Raw genomic sequence first — 26,142 nt, 5'->3', positions numbered from 1 at the left:
TGTCCCTGGCAGAGAAACCAGAGACAATACCATTAAAGCTCTAAACGTACATCACTGGCTTACCCTACCCAACGAGAAGGCTTTTTCCTGGAAATGGATGCAGAGAAGGTCTTCGACCAAGTGGCCTGGGACTATATGGATGCAGTTTTAGAGGCCCTAGGACTGGGGCGCTGTATGTGGGCCTTTATTCGGTCGCTATATGCTAATCCAAGAGCTAGAGTTCGAGTCAATGGCTACTTGTCAGATGCCTTTTCCATCCATAATGGAACTAGACAGGGCTGCCCTCTTTCTCCCTTACTACAGTATATATCCTTACTTTGGAACCTCTCTTGCACTCCGTCCGGGCAAATCCAAACATAAAAGTAATTGAGGTTCATCATCAGGAATACAAGCTTACCGCCTTTGCAGATGATATCCTGCTTTTCCTCTCATCCCCACTGATGTCCTTACCCAACCTGATGCAAGTCCTAGAACAGTTTCAACTTAACTCAAGACTGATGCCATCATCTACTTAATTATCCAACTACCTGGTAAACTAACTGACCTATACGACAAAAACTTTTTGTCAGAACTGAATATTATACAGCAGGACCTCCATAGGTGGGATGTGCTAACCATCTCCTGATTTGGACAAGCCTCAATTTTTAAAAGCGATGGTGCTTTCCCGCATTCTGTATAATTCCTTCTTTGCTTCATATAAGAGGATGTGCAGGGCTTTCCTATGGGGAACCAAGGTGGCACAAATTGGATGGGCGAAACTGGTTTTGCCAAACTCTGATGGTGACTTTGGCCTCCCTGACCTGCAGAGATATTATTGGGCTGTTCATCTGGCTCGGGTAATGGATTGGAGAATACATACCCAATGCAAGGGATGGGTACTCTTGGAGCAATTGATCTCAGGAGTTGAATTCCTCTCAATCCCCTGGTTCTATAGAAAAAACATACCACCCAACATCTAGTCACATCCTCTTATTGGGGTAACTCGTCACACCTTTGAAAGGGCCTGTAAAGTCCACTCGCTCTCAGCCAAAGACTGCACAATCACTCCTATCAAGGGTAACCCAGACTTTCTTCCGGGTATGGCTAAGGCCTACTTATCAGCTGAATGGTCCTACGCAGAGATGCAAGCTAAACATTTTTTTCCCAGGGGCAGGTTCCTCCACCAGGGCAAATTTGCAGCACTATCTCTGACCAAGTTCTTCCCTTTTTGGGTCTATCTACAATTAAAACACTTGATAACCCAGCGAACAGACAAGGCTTCACAAAAGCCCCTACTGTCTTTAAAACGCTGTGTTCTAGCTTGTCTCCCCAGAATCGTGTGATTTCAGTGCTTCTTTTTGCTCAGAGCATGCATTTTGGGAAACGGAGCTGGACACAGTGATATAGGAATCAAGCTTGGATTGCATCCACTTGTATATCCATAAAGGTTCAATGAAGTGAACACCCAGGGAAATGGATATAAAATTAAAACGCGGTGGTACAAGACACTGGAACTGCTTCATAAATTTGTCCCGACAGTCTCAGATCAGTGCTGGAGATGCGGACAGTGCCCACTGATTCAGCCATACTGGCGTAAGGTGCATGACACGACGACTGCAATTTCCTTGATCCCCCTGGAGTTTTCACCAGCACAGTACCTCCTTCATCTTTCCAAAATACCCAGGAAAAGATAGTATAAGTTGGTGCCTATGATTACTGCTGCTAGGCTATGCTTCATTGGAAGTCCACATCCACCCCTTCTATGAAAGAATGGGCGTCATGCATCAATCATTGCAGTGAAGAGCTGATCTATACCACCCAGGATAGGATCTTCAGTTTTGTGAATATATGGGAAGTCTGGTTTAAATATCAAAATTCTCAAAGGTATGAAGAGCTGATCCAAGACAATGTTTAACCGGTGTTCCACGGTTATTATTCTCTTTGCAGACACAATCTGAAGGCATTGTGGATTTTCATACTATATATATTGCTACCAGAAGTAGATGGGGAGGATAGTTGGTGGTCAGCCCACCCCCTCTCCTTGCATTAGCCTTTCAATACACTCCCCCCAATCTTTCTTTCTTTATAGCTCCCCCCAACTAATTCCTAGGGGGCGCAGATTCTGGGATAATGGGCTGACTTAGTAGTCAGCTCCTTCTCCCGTTATTCGCATGATATGCGGAACAAACAGAAATCAGGTTAGGAACTTTTTCAGAGGCCCTGAATTTCTAATAACTCTGACATGTCTATAGGCACCTGAAATACTTTACACAAACATGGTATTGCATCGATATCTCGAAGAGCACTTTATGTCTTTTCATGTTAGGAATGTTAATTGTATTTTATGCAGGGAGTCCTTTATTGGCTCCGTCATTGGTATGTAACTATTGTCTGTACTCCATTTGGAGCTGTGTAATTTTATATTTATATTTCTGTATTGTCTGTTAAAATCTTTAATAAAAATCTTTTCGGAAAATAAAACAGGATTATTGTTTAAAAATTATTGGATGTTTGAAGTCAGTACAGCTTCACCTCATTCACTAAGCTCAATCAAAATTTCAAAAAGGTGATATGTATAAAATCTGGCAAAATCCCCAAATCCTGCATTTTTAATTATTCAAGTCAGCCAATAAAGCCAATAAAGGGTATCATTGAAACTACACACTTTCTGAATTAATCAATGACTAACATGTTACAAGTTCTACTCCACTACTGCTTTGCAAATTAATGTTATCTACCCTTTTAATGAACCAACCCCTCTGTATTGAAGTCTAAACATTTTGCTCTTATTTATCTTAGTTATACGAGCCAGTGAAAATGAAAGCAAGGATTCAAAAAATCCTTAACAAGTTTTTTTGATAAAGTAAATATTGTCAATGCTTGACATTCTAAGCTTAAACAAATTGAGAATTCAATGAAAGAATATGGGGTGATTTAACATTTTATTCAGATTTAGTTAGCAGGAGACAGCATTGGGAATGTTTTTTTTATCCTTGTCAGGTTATAATCATGTGTCCCAGTGGAAAGATATCTCTTCATTATCTATCCAGGAGATAGATATGATCCAGGAGATAGATCTTCAGGAAAAAAAGTGGAATTCTCTCCAAATGAGAAGAATTTCTATCTTAGACAATGGTCACTGGATCATTGGATGATTTCACCTCACTTTTTGTTTCAATGATATCCCTACAATTTTAGATTTCCCCTAACTTTTGAATTAGGTGACAATAGTTGTTTAAAGAAATAGCCTGGTGACAGGGTCTCTCTAATGACTTCCTTTGATTGGTTTATAGCTATAATCCAACTGCATATATTTGTGAAATTACAATAGATTAACAGAATATATGCATAGGTTACATTTTGAAGGTCACTATTACCACCCTGCCAGGGCAGTGACTAAATTATATTTTTTCTGTAGTTACTTGAATTTAAATTTCCCTGCATTTTTTAGGCAGAAACCATACAGATGGAATTTTTTCCAGACTGAGCAGAACCTATGGAGTATAACAGAGACCATTTAGGTCTCAGCTCTGAAACTGGGAGCTTCTGGATGGCCTTTGGCTACCCACTTGTGACCTTAAAACCTGACAGTAGTTCCTGCCTTTCTGTTTTTCTATATGACCTGCAAGAACCACTGGGGTTTATTAACTAAAACTGGAGAGCAAAGTCTCACTTCTGTACAGAAACCAATCAGCTTCCTGGTTTTATTGCTAAAGCTTAATTGAACAAGCTGAGGTTAGAAGCCGATTTCTCTTCAGAAGTGCAACTAATTTAGCACTTTCCAGCTTTGGTAAATAAATCCCACTGTGTTACGGTTACTGATCTCATCCTGCCTTCACTGCAGCTTCCATTTCTGCCTATTCATAATCTGGTATTGATGTTGACCGGCACCTTGACCCTTCCTGCTGTCCATTTCCTGATCTGATTGTCTAATACTAACCCTGGCCTGTGTTCAACCAGGACTTGCTGCCACTCTATATCTCTCTACTAGTTGCTGTGCCCAGCCTCCATCTATTACTCGCCTCCTTTATGGCATTCCAATTTTACATTTGCAGCATGCCACAACTAGTTCCTGCATTTATGAGTTTTAGGCTCTTGGACCCAGACATCTCTGTGGAATCAGATCACCTGCTCAGCACCAGTGCACTCTGTGCTTGTACACTTCCATTTACCAGCTCAAGCGTTATCCAGGTAGAGGTATAAGGAAGGCTGCCTTGTCAGATCTCTCTTGCCACAGAAATCAACCTCATATTTTCAGCTAGGAACACTGAGTGTTGTGTTACATAAGTTTGTTTATAAGCACACTTATGTCACACTCTATTTCTGTGTGGGGAAGCACTGGTGGCTGGGGACTTTCCAACTTGGCATAGCACAATTTTGCAGTCTGCATGATTTTCCAGGTGAGCCACCAATTAGTAAAGCCAGAATAAGAAGACATTCCTGGAGTTTGCACCTTTTAAAAACAAGTAAAACATGGCAGCTCCTCTTCAAGGTTGAGTAACGGACAAAGTATATTTAGCCACTGCCCGTGTGTACATCATTAGGTTTGTTTGACTCACAGTTAAATATGGTAGAAAGTTACATTGACGTAAGCTCTGCTTTGTGCAGTAAAGTATTGAAAACTGCATACTACTGTCACAGGGAGAGGGGGAAGAAAACCCCAGAACCAGCCAAGAAGACCCCAGGAAAAAAAAGGTATATAATAGTAAATATGATGAAAAACAAAGCAAAAACAGAAAGGGAATGGGGGACAGAGGGGCAGGGGGGACTTTCTAAAAACTGCTTCAACTTTAAGATAAAGAGAAACCCCTTGAACCAAATTGTAATACCACATGTGGTACACATCAATGAATAAGCTTTTCAAAAGCAGGGGACAGCAACACTGGCATGAAAAATGGAACAGATGGCAGTTGCTTTACATCAATGCCCCTGGTTTAATTTTTGCTTTATAAATGTTAACATGTTAAAAAGTTTTTGGAGTTTATAGTATATATGGGCAATGCTAGGCAGGCCCCTATGCAAATTTTACATTTCATCAGGACAAGATCCCATTGTGGACTGTAAACACAACTTTTAGTTCCAAACTAGGCTTGTGCAATTCGTTTCATAACAAATCGTAATTCGGCCGAATTTTGCATCTTTCGGACATTCAAAGGCATCCGAATGTCCGAATAAAGAAATAACGAATAACAACGAATACGAAAGAAATATAACAAATGAATTTGAATGAATTCGACATGTTTTGATAATTCTTTAAAGATCTAATGAAACAAAAGGTCAGTTCAAAGTAAATCTTATAGTCCAATCAGCTAATTAATTTTGTGCCGGAGGATGGATTACTGGCAAAGTGCATTCCTGAGAACCGAGTTAGAAGGGTGTTGTATTGTATTTGAGCAGAGGAGAAGAGACGTTGTCATTGTGTGTGTTAAAAGATTCAATAAACAAACGACTTTACAAACTACAAATCATTATCACGAATGTCTATACATACATAAATAGCAAATTTCAACGAATACGAACTAATGAATTCGACACTCTACGAATAATAACGAATTATCCGAAAACGTATTAACGTAACATAATGAATATAACGGAACGAAATGATGTATTTTACGAATGACAACGAATCGAAACTAAACAAAATTTTCCTTTGTGCACAAGTCTATTCCAAACAACACACTTCTGTCAACATTGCTGAAGAAAATTACAGCCACAAATAGAAGGTAGACTGACAAAAGAATACATTTCCTGAAATGTGTCACAGATGACCACCAGTAAATGAATGTAGTCAAGTACATTTTTAACATAATAAAATGTAAATAAATTGTACTGTCTAAAGCATGAACAGTAACTGGATTGACTAGGCAGAACAGGCCACGTTCATAAAGGCCAACCCAATATACAGTAAGAAAATAACCCTTCACTTCTTTTCTTAACATTGGACTTTGTACATTTTAAGACAATCACTATCTTTTAAATATTTTCAAAACTGCTTTTTTAACTTCATTATTTCTTAAACTGTATATCAAAGGGTTTAATACAGGAGTAATAACACCATAAATTAAAGTGATATATTTAAGCGTAGAAGATAGGTGCTTGGATTGTCCCATGTACATAGTGATAGTTGTCCCAAAAAACATGAAGACAACAATCAGATGAGAAGCACAAGTGGAAAAAGCTTTGGATCGTCCATCATTAGACTGAATTTTTAATATTGATGAAATGATGAGAACGTAAGACACCACAATAAACACAAATGGTGTTAGGAGGACAAATAGACTTACAATTAATAGTCTTAGATTAAAGATGGCAAGGTTCCCACATGCGACCTTAAGCAATGCTAATATCTCACAGGCAAAATGATCTAGTTTGTTTTCAGTACAGAATATCAGAGGCTTTGATATGTTGGGGACAACTGATGTAAAGAACCCCCCTAACCACATAATGACTGTTATATTCTGACACACCTTCCGGTTCATAATGATTGTATAATACAAGGGGAAACATATAGCAATGTAGCGATCATATGCCATAACTGCCAGCAGTAGGCTCTCTGTACTTCCCAGAAAATGTCCAATGTTCATTTGCACCATGCAGCTTAAAATAGAAACAGATTTTTTCTGAGAAAGGACCACAATTAGTATATGTGGGACAGAGATGGATGAGTAACATAAGTCTAGGACTGACAGATTGCAGAGAAAAAAGTACATTGGTGTGTGCAAATTAGGGCCCATAAAAACAGCACAGATGAGAACACTATTTCCCGCAGTGGTCATTATATAAATCAGAAATAAGGAAATGAAAAATAATCTGCAAAGCTGAATGTTTTGAGAAAAGCCAACCAGTAAAAATTCTCTCAGTAGGGTCTGATTCCCAGATATCATATCACAAATTTCCCAACTCAATGTTGAATAAAGAGGACTTTCTTTTTCCTATAGAAGTTAAAAGATATGTGACATCAGAAAATTACATTTGTGAAAGCATAACTTATTTTTATATTTTATCTGATGCATTTAATTTATCCAGTTGCTGACTCGCCTACAGCAGCTTTATTGCTACAGGGTGGCCATTCTGTGCAGAATAACGTATATATACAATATATATATATATATATATATATATATATATATATATATATATATATATATATATATATATATATAAATAAAAACACTCCTGCTACTTCTAAACTTCTTAGTCTAACCTCTTCATTTGACCTGAAGCAATGGGTACATGCTTTTACTCACTCTGATGGTAACACCCTTGACCTTGTATTCTCCTATCTATGCACTCCATGCAATACAATCTTTTTCCTCTCTCCAACCATCACCTTTATTAATTTCTCTCTCCCCCTGTCTTCCGCCACCTTTCCCTCCAATCGCCTAACTATCACCTGTAGAAACTTTCACAACTTCAACTCTTCTCTCCTCTATTCTGCTACTAACCACCCCTATGACAAAATCTCTCCCCTGTCCTGCCCCAACCACGCCACTTCCATCTACAATGAATCCGTGTCCTCCACCCTGGGCAAGCTTGCTCCCCTCACTACACGCAGATTCAGGCCTCAACCGCTACAACCCTGGCAAACAGATGACACAAAAATTCTCAAAAAACATAGTCACACTCTTGAACGTCTGTGGCACAAGACTAAGTCTCTCAAAGATTTCAACGGATACAAATCTGACCTCCAAAAATACTACTCTTTCCTCCACACTGCCAACCAGACCTATTTTACAACTCTTAGACCCCATTCACATCTGAGCGTTTTGTAGCTTGAAGCCTGAAGCTACAAAACGCTAGAGGGGAAAAAATCTATTATTCTCAATGGAGATGGTTCACATCTCCACTCCATGTTGCCTGAAGCCGAACACCTGAAGCTCAAACAAGTTCCGGACCTTTTTTTGTCGCATGAATTTGGGCATTTTTCTTCTTTTAACATTGGTGACCTTTTGCCCTGCACAAAATCATGGCAAATCGCGGTAAAAAACTATGCGAATCGTGGAAAAAAACGCAGAAAAAAACGCCGCAAAATCTCGGCAAATTCGCATGATTTTCTGCTTGAAAACGCTACGCTCAGGTGTGAATGCAGCCTTATTAACACCTTTTCATCCAGTCCCAGTAAACTCTTCTCTACCTTCAAATCTCTACTTCATCCTCCACCCCTTCCACCCACTGACTCACTCACTCACTGCCCAGGAGATTGCTAATCACTTGAAAAACAAGATTGATACAACCCGTTATGAAATCTCCACTCTACAGGTATCTCCCCCAGTTAAGATTCCATATCAACAGGTACAGTTGACACTCCCCCTATTCAAATCTGCTACTACAGACAAAGTTGCTAAACTCCTTTCTATCACCCACCTAACCACCTGTCCCCTGGACCCTATTCCCTCTCAAACACTACGGTCACCCTCTGGCTCTAACCCGCATCTTCAATCTCTCCCTCACCTCTGGCATCTTCCTCAATGCTCTAAAACATGCACTGGTCATCCCCATACTTAAAAAGCCGTCCTTGGACCCCACCAATCTTAACAACCTACACCCTATCTCCTTTCTCCCCCTTTCCTCTAAACTCCTTGAACGCCTGGTTTACAACCAACTGAGTGACCATCTCATTAAGAATAACCTTATTGATCCCCTTCAATCTGGATTTCGCCCTCAGCACTTTTAAAACTCACAAATGACCTACTAACTGCAAAAACCAACGGACACTATTCTGTACTCCTACTTCTGGACCTTTCAGCTGCCTTTGACATGGTTGACCACCCCCTCCTCAAAAAACTTTACTCCCTCGGTCTCCGTGACTGTGCTTTTCAGTGGCTCTCATCCTACCTATCCCAACGCACCTTCAGTGTCACTCCCAATTCTACTTCCTCCACTCCTCTTCCCTTCTCCTTCGGGGTCCCCCAAGGTTCTGTTCTTGGACGTCTTTTATTTTCAATCTACACTTCGTCCCTGGGTCAGCCCCTCACGGCTTTCAATATCATTTCTAGGCTGACGACACACAAATCTATCTCTCCACCCCTCAACTGACTCCATCAGTCTCTTCACGCACCACTAACTTACTAACACACATATCCGTATGGATGTAAAAACTCAACTTGTCCAAAACCAAGCTTATAATATTTCCTCCTGCATGTGCCTCTTCCCCTGACTTATCTGTCAAGAGCAATGGCACAACCATCCACCCATCCCCACATGTCAGCCTGCTAGATGTTATCCTGGACTCTGAACTCTCCTTTCAGCCCCACATCCAATCACTTTCCAAAGCTTGCCGCTTCAACCTCCACAACATCTGTAAACTATGTCCCTTTCTAACCAATGAAACCCCTAAAGCTCCTGATCCACTCCCTGGTTATCTTTTACCTTGACTACTGCAACTCCCTCCTCATTGGCTTACCTTTAAATAGACTATCCTCCTTCAGTCCATCATGAATGCTGCTGCCAGACTCATCCACCTTACAAACCGCTCAGTTTCTGCTAGCCCTCTCTGCCAATCCTTCCATTGGCTTCCACTCGCCCAATGAATTAAATTCAAAATACTAACAATAAGCCATTAAAAAAAACTCTGTACCCAGCTACATCACTAGCCTAGTCTCAAAATACCAACCTAATCACCCTCTTCGTTCCTACCAAGACCTCCTGCTCTGTAGCTCCCTCACCACATCCTCCCATATCCACCTCCAGGCCTTCTCCCGAGCCTCGCCCATCCTCTGGAACTCCCTTCCCTACAATCTGTCAGACTGTCTCCAAATGTATCTACTTTCAGGTGATCCCTGAAAACTTTCCTCTTCAGAGAACCCTATCCTGCCTCCATCTAACAATTGCACTACATTTCTCCATTAGCTCATCCCCCACAGCTATTACCCTTTTGTATAACTTGACCCTCCCTCCTAGATTGTAAGCTCCAACAAGCAGGGCTCTCTGATTCCTCCTGTATTGAATTGTATTGTACTTGTACTGTCTGCCCTAATGTTGTAAAGCGCTGTGTAAACTGTAGGCACTATATAAATCCTGTATAATAATAATATATACATGATTCTGCACTCCGGGGAGGGGGGTAACGCATCTGCTGTAATTTGTCACAGCAGAAGCTGATCAGTGGCTGCCAGCCACTGCATGACTGCCGACAACCACTGATCGGTGAGGAGAAGCACAAGACGGGGCTCTGCATATGTAAAAAATGCAGAGCTCCGTGCTGTTTGAGGGTATGTGTTGGATGTTGCTTCCCTGCAAAGCAGGGAATAAAATCCAGCACATCCGTAGGTGAAAGCAGCACACTGTAAACAAAAAAACACTGGTTAGGCACACATTTAACCATTTGATTGTGCTAGATGTTTAACCCCTTACCAGCCAGTGTCATTAGTACAGTGACAGTGCATATTTTTAGCACTGATAACTGTATTAGTTACACTGGTTCCCAAAAAGTGTCAAAAGTATAATTCAGTGTCAGATTGCTGCCATATCGCAGTCGCAGTATATGTCACTGATTGCCGCCATTACTAATGTAAAAAAAAAAAAATATATATTACAGTATATATACCATAGTTTGTCATCTTTTGCGCAACAAAATCAATATACATTTACTTGGATCTTTTTTACCAAAAATTTGTAGCAGAATATATATTGGCCTAAATTTATGAAGAATATCGTTTTTTATTGGCTGCTGTATGCTAAATTGACAGTTTCTTTTGTTTATAGCGCAAAAAATTGAAAACCCAGAGATGATCAAATAGCACCAAAAGAAAGCTCTATTTGTGGGGAAAAAAAATACATAAATTTAATTTATGTGCAGTGTTTCATGACTACGCAAATGCTAGATAAATAACGCAGTGCCATATAGCAAAAAATGGCCTGATCATGAAGTGGTTAAACAAGCAATAAACAAGATAAATGCATGATTGAGTAAGCAAACAATTAACATAGGAAATAAAGGAGAAAATAAATAAAGAATGAACAATTGAATGAAATTCTTAGCAACAATAAAAGCTAAACTCAACAAAATACATAATTATTTCAACATTAACAGTAAATTACAGTTTATTTTTTAAAATTTTTGTGTCTGAAAACATTGCTTTGGAATTTATTTAATTCACCTTTTACATTTTGTTCTTTCTTATTTATTTATGTATTTGAATAATTATCATATAAATGCACATTTGTAAATATATGAATGTTTAAGCAGCACTATCTTTTTTCAGATTTACCCATATAGTGTATGTTTCATCTTTATTGCCATACAAGTGTTACTAAATGCATTTTTAATAGGAATACGTAGAATTGAAAGTTCTCCTTCTCAAATTTCAAGAAAAAAACTGAAAATGTTGTAATTTTAGTGAAATTATTATTATATAGAGCCAACAGTTTACACAGCACATTATATACTGTACATTCAAGTCAGTGCTTGCCCTCAAGGAGGTTACAGTCTAAAGACTCGTACACACGGTTTGATTGTTGGAAGGGGTTTGTCTGTTGGCAGACTGTTGTCCTAAATTCTTACCATTAGTACGCTCTTTTAGACAATTGTTGTCCAATTTTCGGCCAACAAATGTTGGATGGCGGGCTAGTAAATTTTTGGCAGGCAACGACTCCACATCTAATTTTCGTATGGTCAGTACACAAATCCGTCACATAAAATTCGAAAGTATAAACACGTATGTTCGGAATCAATGTTCACCGAACATGAAATTAGTAGAAGGGGCCCAAAGGGTGGCACTCAAGAGCTGAAATTCTTCATAGTACGTCACTACGTTCGTGTTTGTGGGACGACAATTGTGTATTGTTAGTATGCAAGACAAGATCCTGGCACAAGCCCTTTTGACAAACATCAGGCACTCGGTTGGCCAACAATCAAAATGTGTGTACCAGGCTTAAGGCCCCCATCTCAGAAGAAAAGGAAAAATTAAAAAAGAAGACATTGACATTATGCAAATTTAAATCAAACATACGCAAAAAAGACAAGGAAAAGATATCTAAATAAAATTAGCTAAAATACTCTAAATTCCCCCCACCCCGAAATAAAAAAAACCTTTAGAAAATAAAAAGTATAATCTTTTTTGAGCAAATGTTATCTTAGCAGCTAAATGAACTAAATTGATAAGCTAAATGATTTTCACTAAAATCACTTTGCTCAATCATAATTGGTAAAGTACTAGCCCAGTAATAGTTTGTTTTATCATATACTCAGGTGTATGGAAGATAATTGAGGAAAAAAAATAATCAGCTTTGCTTGAGTCAAAGCAGCTAAAAGTTCAGTAGGAAAATGTAAAATGTATTCTGTTAGTAAAATGTTCTTAGTGGCATAAATACATTTGAATAGCTTAAAACTGTGATCCTATTTTCAGCAATGAGCTAAGTCTTGCAAATGTGCAATATTATTACATTTCAAGGCATATGCAACATATACAGTATGTGTAATCTGAATATCTAGAGACCTGAACAGTAATTGATCAAGTTGCCCCTGTTACTTGTTGGACCAAACAGTTCATAAGTCCAATAATGCATTCAGTTTGGAATGTTTGTCACCAAGGCTTGTCTAGCTCAGCTATAGGTAAGCTATAGGTCATCTATAGCTCAGCTATAGGTAACCTGTGTTTGATATAGGACACCATATAGACCTGAGTTTGCAAAATCACACCATATAGATCTAATTGCAGCTGTGTTATATAGAAAGGGCGGTAACCTCTAAAGCGCATGATATTTTATGACAGTTGATAACAATTTTCTTCTATGGTGATGTGCATGAAGAGAACCTTTTGAGCCTAATTATCTGTTATTGCTGAAAAGTGTATGGGGTAGATTACATAATAGGCTCCTATATTCTGAGTGACAATAATAACCAGTGAAATAGTCATATCTCTCATATGGATATTTATGACAATGAGCGTATTTCCTGGAACAATATATTAATATATTGATAGAATTGTGACAAAGTAGTACTATTTTTGGTAGTCTCACCTTGTAAATTGATAATGTTATCAGTATTTTAACAGCACACTTTTTTTCTTTTGGTCTTGAAATTAGATTTAGTTGTTTTTGCTACAGTGACACACACAATTTCATAGGTTGCCTGGAATGCAGGTAATTCTTGAAGCTAATGAAATCAAATTAAAGCTACCAAATAATAAAATGATTATTAATCTGGCAACTTTTTTATATTGATTTTAGAAAAAAATATAATCAATATGCAGATCGTCAAAAGAAGAAAACATCAAATTAAAGTTCAAAATCACACAATATTATAAGAAATCACCTTCTGTTTATTTAAATTGTCAGTATATATAAGCAGTTTTACCAAATGCAGTACACTGGTATAACACGTCACATTGTAAATTGGCTGCTACAAATTATCTCCCTTATGGCATTAAAATACACACATAAATGGACTCAAGATAAATTGTCTCAATTCACAAAGCATTAATGCAAGAATAAAGATTATTATCAAGCACCAGACTGTATTTTTTAACATAGTTTTTATTGTTTTCTAATTTTGACACTGCAAGAAACAATATACCTTGCATATTTTGTTGAAGACAAAAGCATATAATCACATCTGCCATTACATAAGAGACAGGGACATGCCAAACAAGGTATCGGATATAGGGGCAATGTAAAAATATTATTTCTTTTACAAAATAATTTATTAAGAAAAATGCAATCAGGCAAATTAGGTGAACAGTGAGATGGTTACATCACATTGAGGTGTCTGTTTATGAAGCAGTGATTAGCGGTGATCCCGAGGATCGCCACTGATCACAGTCCAAAAACGGTTTATGAAACAGAGATAATCAAGGTGAGAAGTGTTTGAACATGTTCTCCCGCTGATGATCTCCGCACACTGAGAGTCCTCATTGACTGACACAGTAACGGCCAGTTTATGGAGCTGCGATCTCAGCACTTCACTAGTGATCTGTGTCAGAATTCACACTACCCGATTCACCAGCTCAGAGGTAGAGAGTCTGGGAATGAAGAGAGAATCTCGGGGGGGGGGGATCTGAGGGGGAAAGGAAGATTTTTAACTTCCTTATACCTCATTCAGACCCCCCAACACTGTAACCATGTCCCCCTGTAATATTTATGTGTATATATATATATGTATATATATATATATATATATATATATATATATATATATATATATATATATAATGTGTGTGCATATACATGTATATGTGTGTGTGTGTCTGTATATGTATAATGTAGGGGGACTTGTTATTTATTTATTTTTAACATTAACCACAACATCTGTCAGTGTATTGAGCAGTGATAATTTATAACTGCTTAATAAACGGACATCTTGTGTTTCAGTGAATTTCTGGTACTGTAATCTTATAAAGTCTCATGAGTTCCAGTATCAGGGGCCATTCTCCACTGTTGGAAGCGTTTGTAGATCGCTTCACTCCTCCAAAGGTGAAGCGATCTACTCTGCTTCGTAAACAGGCACATAGAGGAGAAAGATCTCCTCTGTGAATGCCGGAGAATGAAGCAGTGAATAGATTTCCTTGCTTTATAAATGGACACCATAGCATAAACAAAAAAACCCTACAAAGGGATAAAACAAAAAAGATGACATAGCTTCGGAATTCAGCATATCGTGAAAACTAAAGTCCATGAGTCCAAAGTTGAGAAAGCTTGAAATGGGGATGTGATGAGAATCCACCAGATCAATGGTGGCCCACAATGGCAATTGGTACATTTCATTAAGATGAGATATTGGGGCTATATTCACTACCGTGTAATAAGCTTGCAAGTTAGGGACTGAGAAGCCACCATTAATTTTATGAGCATATAGGACCTACTTGCTAATTCTGGGATGAGTGGAACCCCAAATAAATTTCAGGAGCTTACTCTGGTGGATATGTATGAGGGTAATTATACAAGAAAAACCTACTCGAATCCACTTGTATTCAAATCAAACAAGTATATATTAGATCCATTTTTTCTTAAATATGACAGACTATTTCCTAGTAGCAAAAATGTATATGCAACAGAAAAGAGATTAGGACCACAGCAGTCCCAGGAATGCTAACAAAAGGAGACTCAACAACTAAATTTGATCAATTGTATCCTAACCTTTATTGGTAAATGCAACATAGTATACAAAAAATAATTTCAAGCCTTGGTAGGGGCAGGAGTATTTACCAAGTGAATTGGGACATTACACAGTTACTTTTTGCTATGCACAGGGAGCGTCACTCTCCTTCACAACACTTCTATTTTTTTAAATGATACAATGTTGTTAATTTTCTACAGTTCAGAATGTTTTATTATTGTTAGTTGATATTGTGTTGGAACGAGTCCCACTCAAACAGTCTTTGTCCTACATCTGTGGGATTTTTTGTATACTATGTTGCATTTACCAATAAAGTTTAGGATACAATTGATCAAATTTAGTTGTTGATTCTCCTTTTGTTAGCATTCCTGGGACTGCTGTGATGCATATGAGGGGATTGGGGATTGGCAGTGCTTGAAAAAAGTATAGCAGTTTCGGGAGGTAAGACATACGAACTGCAGCAATCCTGCCAAACCATGATAACGGAAAATGGGACCAAGAGGAGAGCATGTCATAGTTTTCTGAATAGTTGCATAGTTACATAGTAGGCGAGGTTGAAAAAAAGACACAAGTCTATCAAGTCCAACCTGTGCGTGTGCTTTTATGTCAATATTACATTGTATATCCCTGTATGTTGTTGTCGCTCAGGTGCTTATCTATTATTATTTTTTTTTTATTATTATTGGAGCCCCGCTGAAACCACTGCCTGTGGAAGAGAATTCCACATCCTTACCACTCTTACAGAAAAGAACCCTATACACAGTTTAAGGTTAAACTGATTTTCTTCTATTTTAAGTGAATGGCCGTGTGTCTTATTAATTTCCCTTTCACTGAAAATGTTTATTCCTATTGTGGGGTCACCAGTACAGTATTTGTATATTGAAATCATATCCCCTCTCAAGCATCTCCTCTTCAGAGAGAACAAGTTCAGTGCTTGTAACCTTTCCTCATAAAGTTTGGAAGTTGGCCTGATATAATCCTTCCCAAGTAGGGCAAACAAGAAAGCCATCAAAACGGAAAAGCAATTCTCAGGGTGGCCAGTTCAAAAGGTGAGAGATTAACTGACATTGCTTTAAACTTGGTGGGATTAACATGCAATCCTGAAAGGGATGCAAAAGTGCCTAGAAGGTATAGTAAGTTAGGCAGAGAGACGCTAGGGGGTGGCAAGGTCGCCAAGAATATCATCAGTGAATAAAGAAATCTTATGAGGGGAACCTGCAACTTCGATACCTTTTATATCCGGACGGGTGCAACCTGCTTCCATCAAAGGCTCCAAGGCCAAAATGAATAGAAGTGGTGAAAGTGGGCAGCCTTGACTACCTCTCCATATAGGAAAAGGGGGGGATTCAAACCCATAATATAAAATTTTAGCCCGGGGGATTCATATAATGCTGGAGTTGCGATTTTAATTAAACATTCCAGCCCAGTACGTATTCTTTCTTCCTATCTAGACCCCCAGCTTCAGATTGTTCTCCTGCGTTGTACTCACCTGAATACTTCATTTACTTTGGCTAATATCTATGCCATGAATGTGGGACAGCTTGGTTTTCTCACAAAGGTATATGGTTATAGGAGGAGATTTTAATGTGTGCATGTCCCCAACCAAGGATAGATATACCCTGTTTCAAAACATCCCACCGATCCAAGCTCATAAATTATCCAATTCCTTTTGTAAACTGACTAGATCTCATAATCTTTATGATATTCTGGACTAGATCATTACTTTGTAACTGCCCCCTGTACTTTTGTAGTCTCATCAGAGATAAATCCTATCACTTGGTTGGATCATGCACCTATTAACCTGGATTAACCTGGATATTGCTCTATCTGCTCCAAAGCCCAAAACATGTCATTGGCATCTCGATGAATCCTTGCTACGAAATCCCGAAATCCAAACTCAACTGCAATGAAAATTGTCTGAATTTTTTTTAATTAAATGAGGGTTCAGTGTCTGAGATATCGACCTTGTGGGAAGCCCATAAGGCCTTTTTCAGAGGTGAGTGTATCTCTGCAGTCTCTTGCCTAAAGCGAGAATCCAAGCTGAAAGCTAAGCTCCTTGCTCTGCGGTCTGCGGTGATTCGGCTACTTCACTCCCCCATGGTGGAACGCTGTTGTTTCGATTTGTAACCGCATTAAATCAATTACATGAGCAAGATATCTAAATCATTACTGTGGTCTAGACAAAAATTGTGCGAGTATGCCAACAAACCACATAGGATGCTGGTTAACAGACTTAAATCACATCCATTCTTATTAATTCCTAATCATTTAATTCAGTCAGATGTCACCCTCGCCTATTGCCCTTGTGGTATGTCTAAGGTGTTTGGTGATTTCTACCGGGGACTCTATAATTGTTTTAGCTCCGAATCTAATTCCTATTTTACACAGGCAAAGTTTGATCACTTTATGGCTTCTCTACAATTATCAGAGATATCCGCTAAAAAACGATCTATGCTGAACGCACCTATCACTGCTGAGGAAATAGCAGAAGTGAATAAATGTTTACCATCCCATAAATCCTGATGGGCTACCATATATCAACTACAAAACATTTATCTTGATATTAAGCCCATATCTATTGACCCTATTTTCTTCCTAACTAAAAGGTACCCTCCTACACTCACAGTTTTTGCATGAATTTACAACTGTTATTCCAAAACTGGTTAAGGACACCTCAATATCGGATAACTATTGACCCATTGCATTATTAAATTCAGATTATAAAATATTTACAAAAATTCTAGCCAACAGACTTTCGCCTTTGTTGCCGTCATTGATACATAGAGATCAGGTCGGCTTTTTTCCAACAAGACATGCAGGGGATAACACAAGATGAAAAATAGACTTGATAGACCTCCTGACTAAGATGAAACGCCCTGCCATTGTTTTAAGCCTGGATGCACAAAAAGCCTTTGATTGCTTAAGCTGGCCATTTATGTTTGCAGTCCTTTCCAGATATGGTCTTGGGCCCGTTCATTCAGGCTTTAAAGGCTCTATATTCAAAGTCTTCTTCCCAAGTGCAGCTGTCTTCTCATCTGTCGCAGACGTTTCCCCTAAGTAATGGCACCAGACAGAGATGCCCTCTGTTGCCAATTGCTTTTTGGAACCCCTTGCCTTGGCTATCAGGTCCCATCTGGACATCCGTGGGGTGCAGCTGCGACAGTGGTTATATACGTTGTTACTTTTTCCAATGATATATTGTTTCCTCTCACCCATCCCCATATATCTCTAACCTCCCTACATGACATCTTGGCCTCCTTTGGATTTATATTGGGGTTTAAAATTATTTTGCTCAAAAACAGACGCTCTATTCATTAATATTCCATCAGACCAACTCATTTCTCTCCAACATAACTTTAAATATCGTTGGTGCACTCATACACTTAAATATCCGTGCATCCATGTTCAAGAGACCATGCAGAGCCCTCCCGACGTCGGGCGGACTTTTGCATGGTGTGAGGAGGACGGAGTGCTGCCGGGCTGAGGCAGAGTGTGGGCTGAGACCTGGTTGTCATAGCGACAGTGGTGTGCGGGGTGAGGGGTGAGAGCTGGGAAGCCTTCTGCTGATGGCAAATCTCTGGGATTATCTCTAAGCCCTTGTACACATGGTCGGACATTCCGATGGACAATGTCCGATAGGACCATGTTGTCACATAATCCGACAGCGTGTGGGCTCCATCTGACTGTTTCCGTTGGAATATCCGACGGACCAAGTTTGAGAGCTGGGCTATAAAATTTTCCAACAACATGATCCAATCACATCAGTTCCAATCGTGTGTAGCCTTGTCCGATGGACAAGGTGCCATGCATGCTCACAATAAAATTCTGAGAAGGAAGCGCTCGCTCAGGTAAAACTACTGCTCATAATCGATATAGCACATTCGTCACTATGCAATGTTAAAAATTCTTTCATGCAGCGTATTCTCTTTTTCTTTACAATGGTACAAGAATGAAGTTGTTTTGCTGCTCATATTCACACACACTTCTCCCAAACTTATTTCTTTATTCTTTTTACTCATTTCAGCAATACAATATTTTAATTCGTCACATCTCCCCAATCTTTTTTTTTTTTTTTTTTATAATTTTGTGGTTGCTTTTTTTAATCAACATCTTTTTTGACAGTTTGCTCATCTTTGCATTTTTTTGGTGTGTTTTGTGTGTCAACTTACCACAACACCATTATTATCTTTTTAATTTATCATTTTCTTTTTTAATCTAGAGGAGGTTGTTTGGTGTTGGTGCCCCTTGTTATTCATTTGACTTTGTATTTTTGAAATGTACCTGCCTACTCACAAATAAACTGTCCTTTTTGAAGTAAAACACATACGCAAGTATTTCTTCAACCAAAAAAAACCTTTATTTCGTTGTCAAACAAATAAACAGGAAGGCAACGCTGGAGAAACTGGTCAATTTGGCGAAGCCTTTGGCCCCCAGGGCAGACATGAACTAATTTGAAAATGCAAAATTGGTGGCCTGAGGAGTACATATCTCAGGGAGAGCAGTCTGGTCCAGAAGTCCAAGAGATCAGGAAGAGCAGATGACATCTATGTCCCCACGCTGTGGTCCTACAAGAGGCTGCATCTTCTGTCAGACCAGACTGAACCCAGGCCATCACTCTCTGGTCTTCCTTGGGCACTTCCCTCCAGGCTTCCTTCCAGGCTGTGGCTCGGCTCCTGTAGTTGTGGCAGGAGGAGGAGGGCGATGATCAACCTCCCGGCTGCCACAGCCTCCTCCCGGCTGAGGTCTCCCTGTGTATGAAAATGGGACATAGTTTTAGTTTTTTGGTCATCAATCACACAATATTGTGCTTATGACTGTTGCAAATTGAATGTTAACAAATAGAACAGACTATCATTCTGAGCCCAGCATTTTTCATTCCTGCCCCAATCATTTTTGGTCACTACTGTCTATTGATATGTAAACCACTGTTGTTAATTCATAACTTACTGATCAATAATAACACCTAGTTAACATCATTAAATGTATGACAAGAAATATGTTCAACAATGCTATACCTGTATCAAACTGGGCCCCTCCACATGTTGCTCCTCAGGGCACCAATTTTGGCCATCACATAGGTCATGTCTGCCATGGGGAGCATGATCTTCACCAAACCAAGCACTTTGTCCAGCGCTGCCTTCCTCTTTCTTCGGTCCTTAGAAAGGGGGTTGTTCATCTGCCACAGGCAGGGCAGCTCCCTTAGCATATTGATGATTAGCTCCAGAAAATGTGGTTCCTAGAAGGGATCCATCTTCTCTGCAAGACACAACACAAGACAAAACCTAATAATGTCAGGCTAAACTCTCTCTAATCTTGTGCCAATATAGGCCTCAATCTAGAAGCAGTATAGGCTAGTGATGTACCAAGTTAAAGGTGTACCTTTGTTTGAACGATCGGTGCTTCAGTTTCTCCTTCCTCTACTCACAGATCGTATGTACGACACACGCGTGTTGCGTTTTATCTACAGTGCGCATGCGTGAAACTCCGCCCTCCCCTGACGTTCTTTCTAGACTATTCCCTGCCCTTTCTCTTTCAGTGCAGTGGGGAGAGCACATGGCGGAGACACAGCAGGTGCGCACTAGTAATAGTTCCACTAATGAGGAGGAGGGCGAGGAAAGTCCGGAGCCTGAAACGTCCCGATCCTGGAGGATAAGATTTAAGGCCTCAATATGTCTTTTGGAGAGATGTTGGAGATGGTGGACATATTCAAGAGGAACGACTATGATGGGAAGTATGGACCTTACTCAAACCCAAATATCAGAAAGGTCAAGATCATGACTAAAGTTGTGAAGAGTCTTCAGAAGAATTTTGGGGTACAACGATCCAAGGATCAACTGAGAAAGCGCTGGTCAGACCTGAAACTGAGGGAGCACGATCAGTACAGAAGGATCAAGCAAGTTCTTCAAAAAAGTAAGTAGTTGTCGTGTGTTCATATTATTATTATTATTGCTTGCATACTGCTCCATGTGCTTTGATTTAATGTTGTACAGTTTAAAATGGCCACTTTCATGTTCATGGGTTCATTCGTTCGTACTAAACATCGTTTGTTAGCCCACTCCAAAAACCATGCTTTGCCAAATTGCACTTCACTACATTTGTTCACACTATGGGTAAGTATTCCAGCTTTCGAAAGTGTCAAAAATAATGTTTTCACCTTTGAACTCTGCCAAAAAACACAATTGTACGACACTTCCAATCAATGATTCCTATTCCTATTTCTGCACTCTGTATGCTAAGTATTCCTTTTTTACATTCTCATAGGGGAGAGAAGACTCAGGACTAGTGCGAATGGTTCGCCCGGCGGTCGCTTCGCGGCGAATTTCCGCTGTTCGCGGTCCGCCCGATCGGCAGACTATTGCCACCGTTCGCCCGGCGGACTTCCGTGTTTACTGTGTAAAAGAACTTTGACCTATGATGACACATCCATCATGGGGTACAGGACAGCCAATTGAGACATTACAGCACATGGACACTTGGACATTCCCCCTAACTTATAAATACACCCGATCCGGCGGCCATTTTACATTCCTTCTTCTGTCACTATAGGGAGAGGTTGCTGTGTGGAGCAGGGAGAGATTGCAGTGACCCAAATCGCTAGCTATTTGGTACACAAAAGTTCTTTTCAGGACTGGTATAGGTGTTAGGTGTAGTTCAGGATATAGGTTTGAGGCAGTGCTGTGCTAGTGATTGTTACAGCAGCCTGAGTGTCTTTTGTCAGTGTAGAGAAAGGGACAGGACGGTGTGTGCTGCAGGGACAGTCAGTTTAATCATTAGCTGTTACTATCAGGTCCACAAAAGTGCTATTCCGGTTATTGTTCCAGCAGCCTCTGTTTTGTCAGTTTATATAGGGACAGGCAGGAAGCTGTGTGTGAGGCAGTGAGGGTCAGTTTAATCAGTAGCTATTACTATATTAGGTCCACAAAGGTTCTTTTCAGGACTGGTATCAGTGGTATGGTAATAGGCTTGTACACGTATAATATTCTTTCTTCCAAATATATAAAGAATATTATACTTGACTGCTGCCCTTCTGCTGCAGTCTGCTAATCAGTCACAACCTACTTGTTCCACAAAGGTCCTTATAAGGACTGGTAACCTGGTGTAGGGTGCTACAGTACATAGGGTTGAGTGAGGTACAGTCTGCTATTCCTTAAGGACTGGTATAGGTCCACAATACATAGGGTTGAGGTGCACTATTGCTGACCGCTGCCCTATACTGCAGCAGTCCTTCATCAGTATAGGAACTGACGTACAGCCTGCTAATCAGTCACACACAACCTAATTGTTCCACAAAGGTCCTTATAAGGACTGGTAACCTGGTGTAGGGTGCTACAGTACATAGGGTTGAGTGAGGTACAGTCTGCTATTCCATAAGGACTGGTATAGGTCCACGATACATAGGGTTGAGGTGCACTATTGCTGACCACTGCCCTATACTGCAGCAGTCCTTCATCACTATAGGGACTGACGTACAGTCTGCTAATCAGTCACACACAACCTACTTGTTCCACAAAGGTCCTTATAAGGACTGGTAACCTGGTGTAGGGTGCTACAGTAAATAGGGTTGAGTGAGGTACAGTCTGCTATTCCTTAAGGACTGGTATAGGTCCACAATACATAGGGTTGAGGTGCACTATTGCTGACCGCTGCCCTATACTGCAGCAGTCCTTCATCAGTATAGGAACTGACGTACAGCCTGCTAATCAGTCACACACAACCTAATTGTTCCACAAAGGTCCTTATAAGGACTGGTAACCTGGTGTAGGGTGCTACAGTACATAGGGTTGAGTGAGGTACAGTCTGCTATTCCATAAGGACTGGTATAGGTCCACGATACATAGGGTTGAGGTGCACTACTGCTGACCGCTGCTCTATACTGCAGCAGTCCTTCATCAGTATAGGGACTGACGTACAGTCTGCTAATCAGTCACACACAACCTACTTGTTCCACAAAGGTCCTTATAAGGACTGGTAACCTGGTGTAGGGTGCTACAGTAAATAGGGTTGAGTGAGGTACAGTCTACTATTCCGTAAGGACTGGTATAGGTCCACAATACATAGGGTTGAGGTGCACTACTGCTGACTGCTGCCCTATACTGCAGCAGTCATTTATCAGTATAGGGACTGAGGTACAGTCTGCTAATCATTCACAACCTACTAGTTCCACAAAGGTCCTTATAAGGACTGGTAAGGTATAGGGTACTACAGTACATAGGGTTGAGTGAGGTACAGTCTGCTATTCCTTAAGGACTGGTATAGGTCCACAATATATAGGGTTGAGGTTCACTACTGCTGACTGCTGCCCTTCTGCTGCAGCAGTCCTTTATCAGTATAGGGACTGAGGTACAGTCTGCTAATCCCTAGCTAGTTGTTCCACAAAAGTCCTTAAGGACTGGTATAGGTGTACTATTTGGTGTGCAGTATATAGTTGTGTAATACACGTATAAAATACTTGCACATACTTGACTTCCTCCTGGGGCTGCTTATTATGAGGGGCTCCCACCATCCCTGTGCTGTGCTGACTTCCTCCTGGGGCTGTACCTCTGCTGTGCATATTATGAGGGGCTCCCACCATCCCTGTGCTATGCTCATTATGAGGGGCTCCCACCATCCCTGTGCTATGCTCATTATGAGGGGCTCCCACCATCCCTGTGCTATGCTCATTATGAGGGGCTCCCACCATCCCTGTGCTATGCTGACTTCCTCCTGGGGCTGCTTATGGTGCAGGTGTCAGTGCTGTATATCACGGTGCTGATGTCAGTACTCTCTATCACGGTGCTGCTGTCAGTGCTGTATATCACGGTGCTGGTGTTAGTGCTTTATGTCACGCTGCTGATGTCAGTGCTCTCTATCACGGTGCTGTTGTCAGATGACTCGATCACGGTGCAGGTGTCATTGCTGTATGTCACACTGCTGATGTCAGTGCTCTCTATCACGGTGCTGTTGTCAGATGACTCTATCACGGTGCAGGTGTCATTGCTGTATGTCACGCTGCTGATGTCAGTGCTCTCTATCACGGTGCTGCTGTCAGTGCTGTATATCACGGTGCTGGTGTTAGTGCTTTATGTCACGCTGCTGATGTCAGTGCTCTCTATTACGGTGCTGGTGTCAGATGACTCTATCACGGTGCAGGTGTCATTGCTGTATGTCACGCTGCTGGTGATCATCTCCTGCACCCTCATCATTGCCTACCCTGACCTTCCCTCTCCTCCATTGCCTTCATGCGCTCCACAGTCCTGAATTGTCACAACAATTTCCCATATAAAAAAAGAATGCTTGTAGTTGTCGATCCCAGATTCACCTCATACATGTGTTATGTCATTGGCCATGTGGTGGGACTATGTTTGCACAGCTATTAATTATTTTGTGGCTGCAAATTTGACCTGTAGGTTTGCAAAGTTCGCCCCCGATTGAAGTCAATGGGGCCCGCCGCGAACGTTCCGGTTCGCGAACTATCGGCCGGTAAGCTAATGAATGTATGTCTGCATATTTATAATACTTGTTGTGTTTTTTTATTTTTTAGGTGATGTGGAAGAAGAATCACATTTTACCAGTGAAAGTGCCCAGATCCTCATTGGGGAGATAATGGGGTGCAATCACGAGTCTGAAACACCCCAAACTAGCTAGCATAGTTTTTTATTTTTCCATTTTTTTTTTAGATTTTTCAAAAAAACTAAAATACAAAACACAGGAGCTTACAAAGTTCAACTTTGAAAAGTGAAGACAATATCAGACATGAGTATGTACAAACTGGGCTGATATTGCCTTCATCACATGGGGTGTGACCCCTGAAAAATCCAAATTTGGAAGATGCACACAGTGTGTCAACATGTGCTATCTCCCATCATGGCGGATCAATGTACGTGTTTTTTGGGTGCAACCCCTTCCTTGCTACTAAAGTGGCTGAGATGAAGGGGTTGCACCCCCAAAACATGTACATTGATACCCCATGATGGGAGATAGCACATGTTGGCATTAGGCATGGGATCAGGAGGAAACTGGCCACTTTTGGATTCTCAATGTGTGTGCATCTTCCAAATTTGGCTTTACCAGGGGTGGCACCCCATCTGATGAAGGCAATATCAGCACAGTTTGTACATACTCATGTCTGATATTGTCTTCACTTTTCAAAGTTGAAATTTGTAAGTTCCTGTGTACTGTATGTTATGCTTTGATACATGCCTGTTTACACAAAAACGCCAAGTTATAAAAATGTTACCCAAAATAATGTTTTCTATACACCAGATATGTTGGTTTGTTGTAAAACCATTTTCTAAATGCACATGTGAATATGCTTTGAGTAAAAAGTGAAATTATCAACAATGTGTGGCTTCCTTTTCAATGCACAAAAGCAGTATTTGTAGTAAAGTTGTTGGTTTCTGTGGCAATGGGTGTTATTTACTAAAGGCAAATCCACTTTGTACTCCAAGTGCAGTTTCAGGTGCACTTTTGCAGTGCACTTGTAGTGCATAGTGGATGTGCCTTTAGTAAATAACACCAACAGTGATGTTTACATTTCCCCAATCACGACATTTTAATGACCCCACATATTTCTGCCATTGTCCTGAAAATGTGCATTATTTGTGTCAGTAATGCACTACATACATTATCAACAAAAACAAGGTGTGTGTGTAGCAGACCCACAACATAATAAGATTATCTGAAGAAGAGACTGTCACCTCATCTTGCTCAGAACTTGGGTTTGCACTGTTGTTAAAAAAGGCCCAAAAAAACACAGCAAAAATACCTATGAGACACCTAAAACAAAGCCAAGCAGTAAATGAAAACAAAGATTATTGGAGGTTCAAAGAAACATTTATTAAAATAATGCCTCTCAGACATTGTCTGGCATATCAATGGACCCCCTACCCACAAAGTACTCCCTGTATTGGTTTCTGACCTCGCAGGCGCTTTGGGGGGGCAAGCCAGGACGAGCAGCTTCAAGGGACGTGAGATTCTCATTTTAAGGCAGAGTCTGCATCTGGGCCAACTGAGACCACATAGTTTGAGGATTTTTTTTTCAAAAAATTGTGCAGAACGCAGCAGGCAAGCACAGTGTGATTTAGTTTATATTCCGCCATGTGTATTGGCATCAAAAATAGGCGGAACTT

This window comes from Lithobates pipiens, unplaced genomic scaffold (genome assembly GCF_037356315.1).
Source record: "Lithobates pipiens isolate NorthernLeopardFrog02 unplaced genomic scaffold, aLitPip1_a1.2 Scaffold_18, whole genome shotgun sequence".
In the NCBI taxonomy this organism is placed as follows: domain Eukaryota; kingdom Metazoa; phylum Chordata; class Amphibia; order Anura; family Ranidae; genus Lithobates; species Lithobates pipiens.
This window is presented reverse-complemented; position numbering follows the sequence as displayed.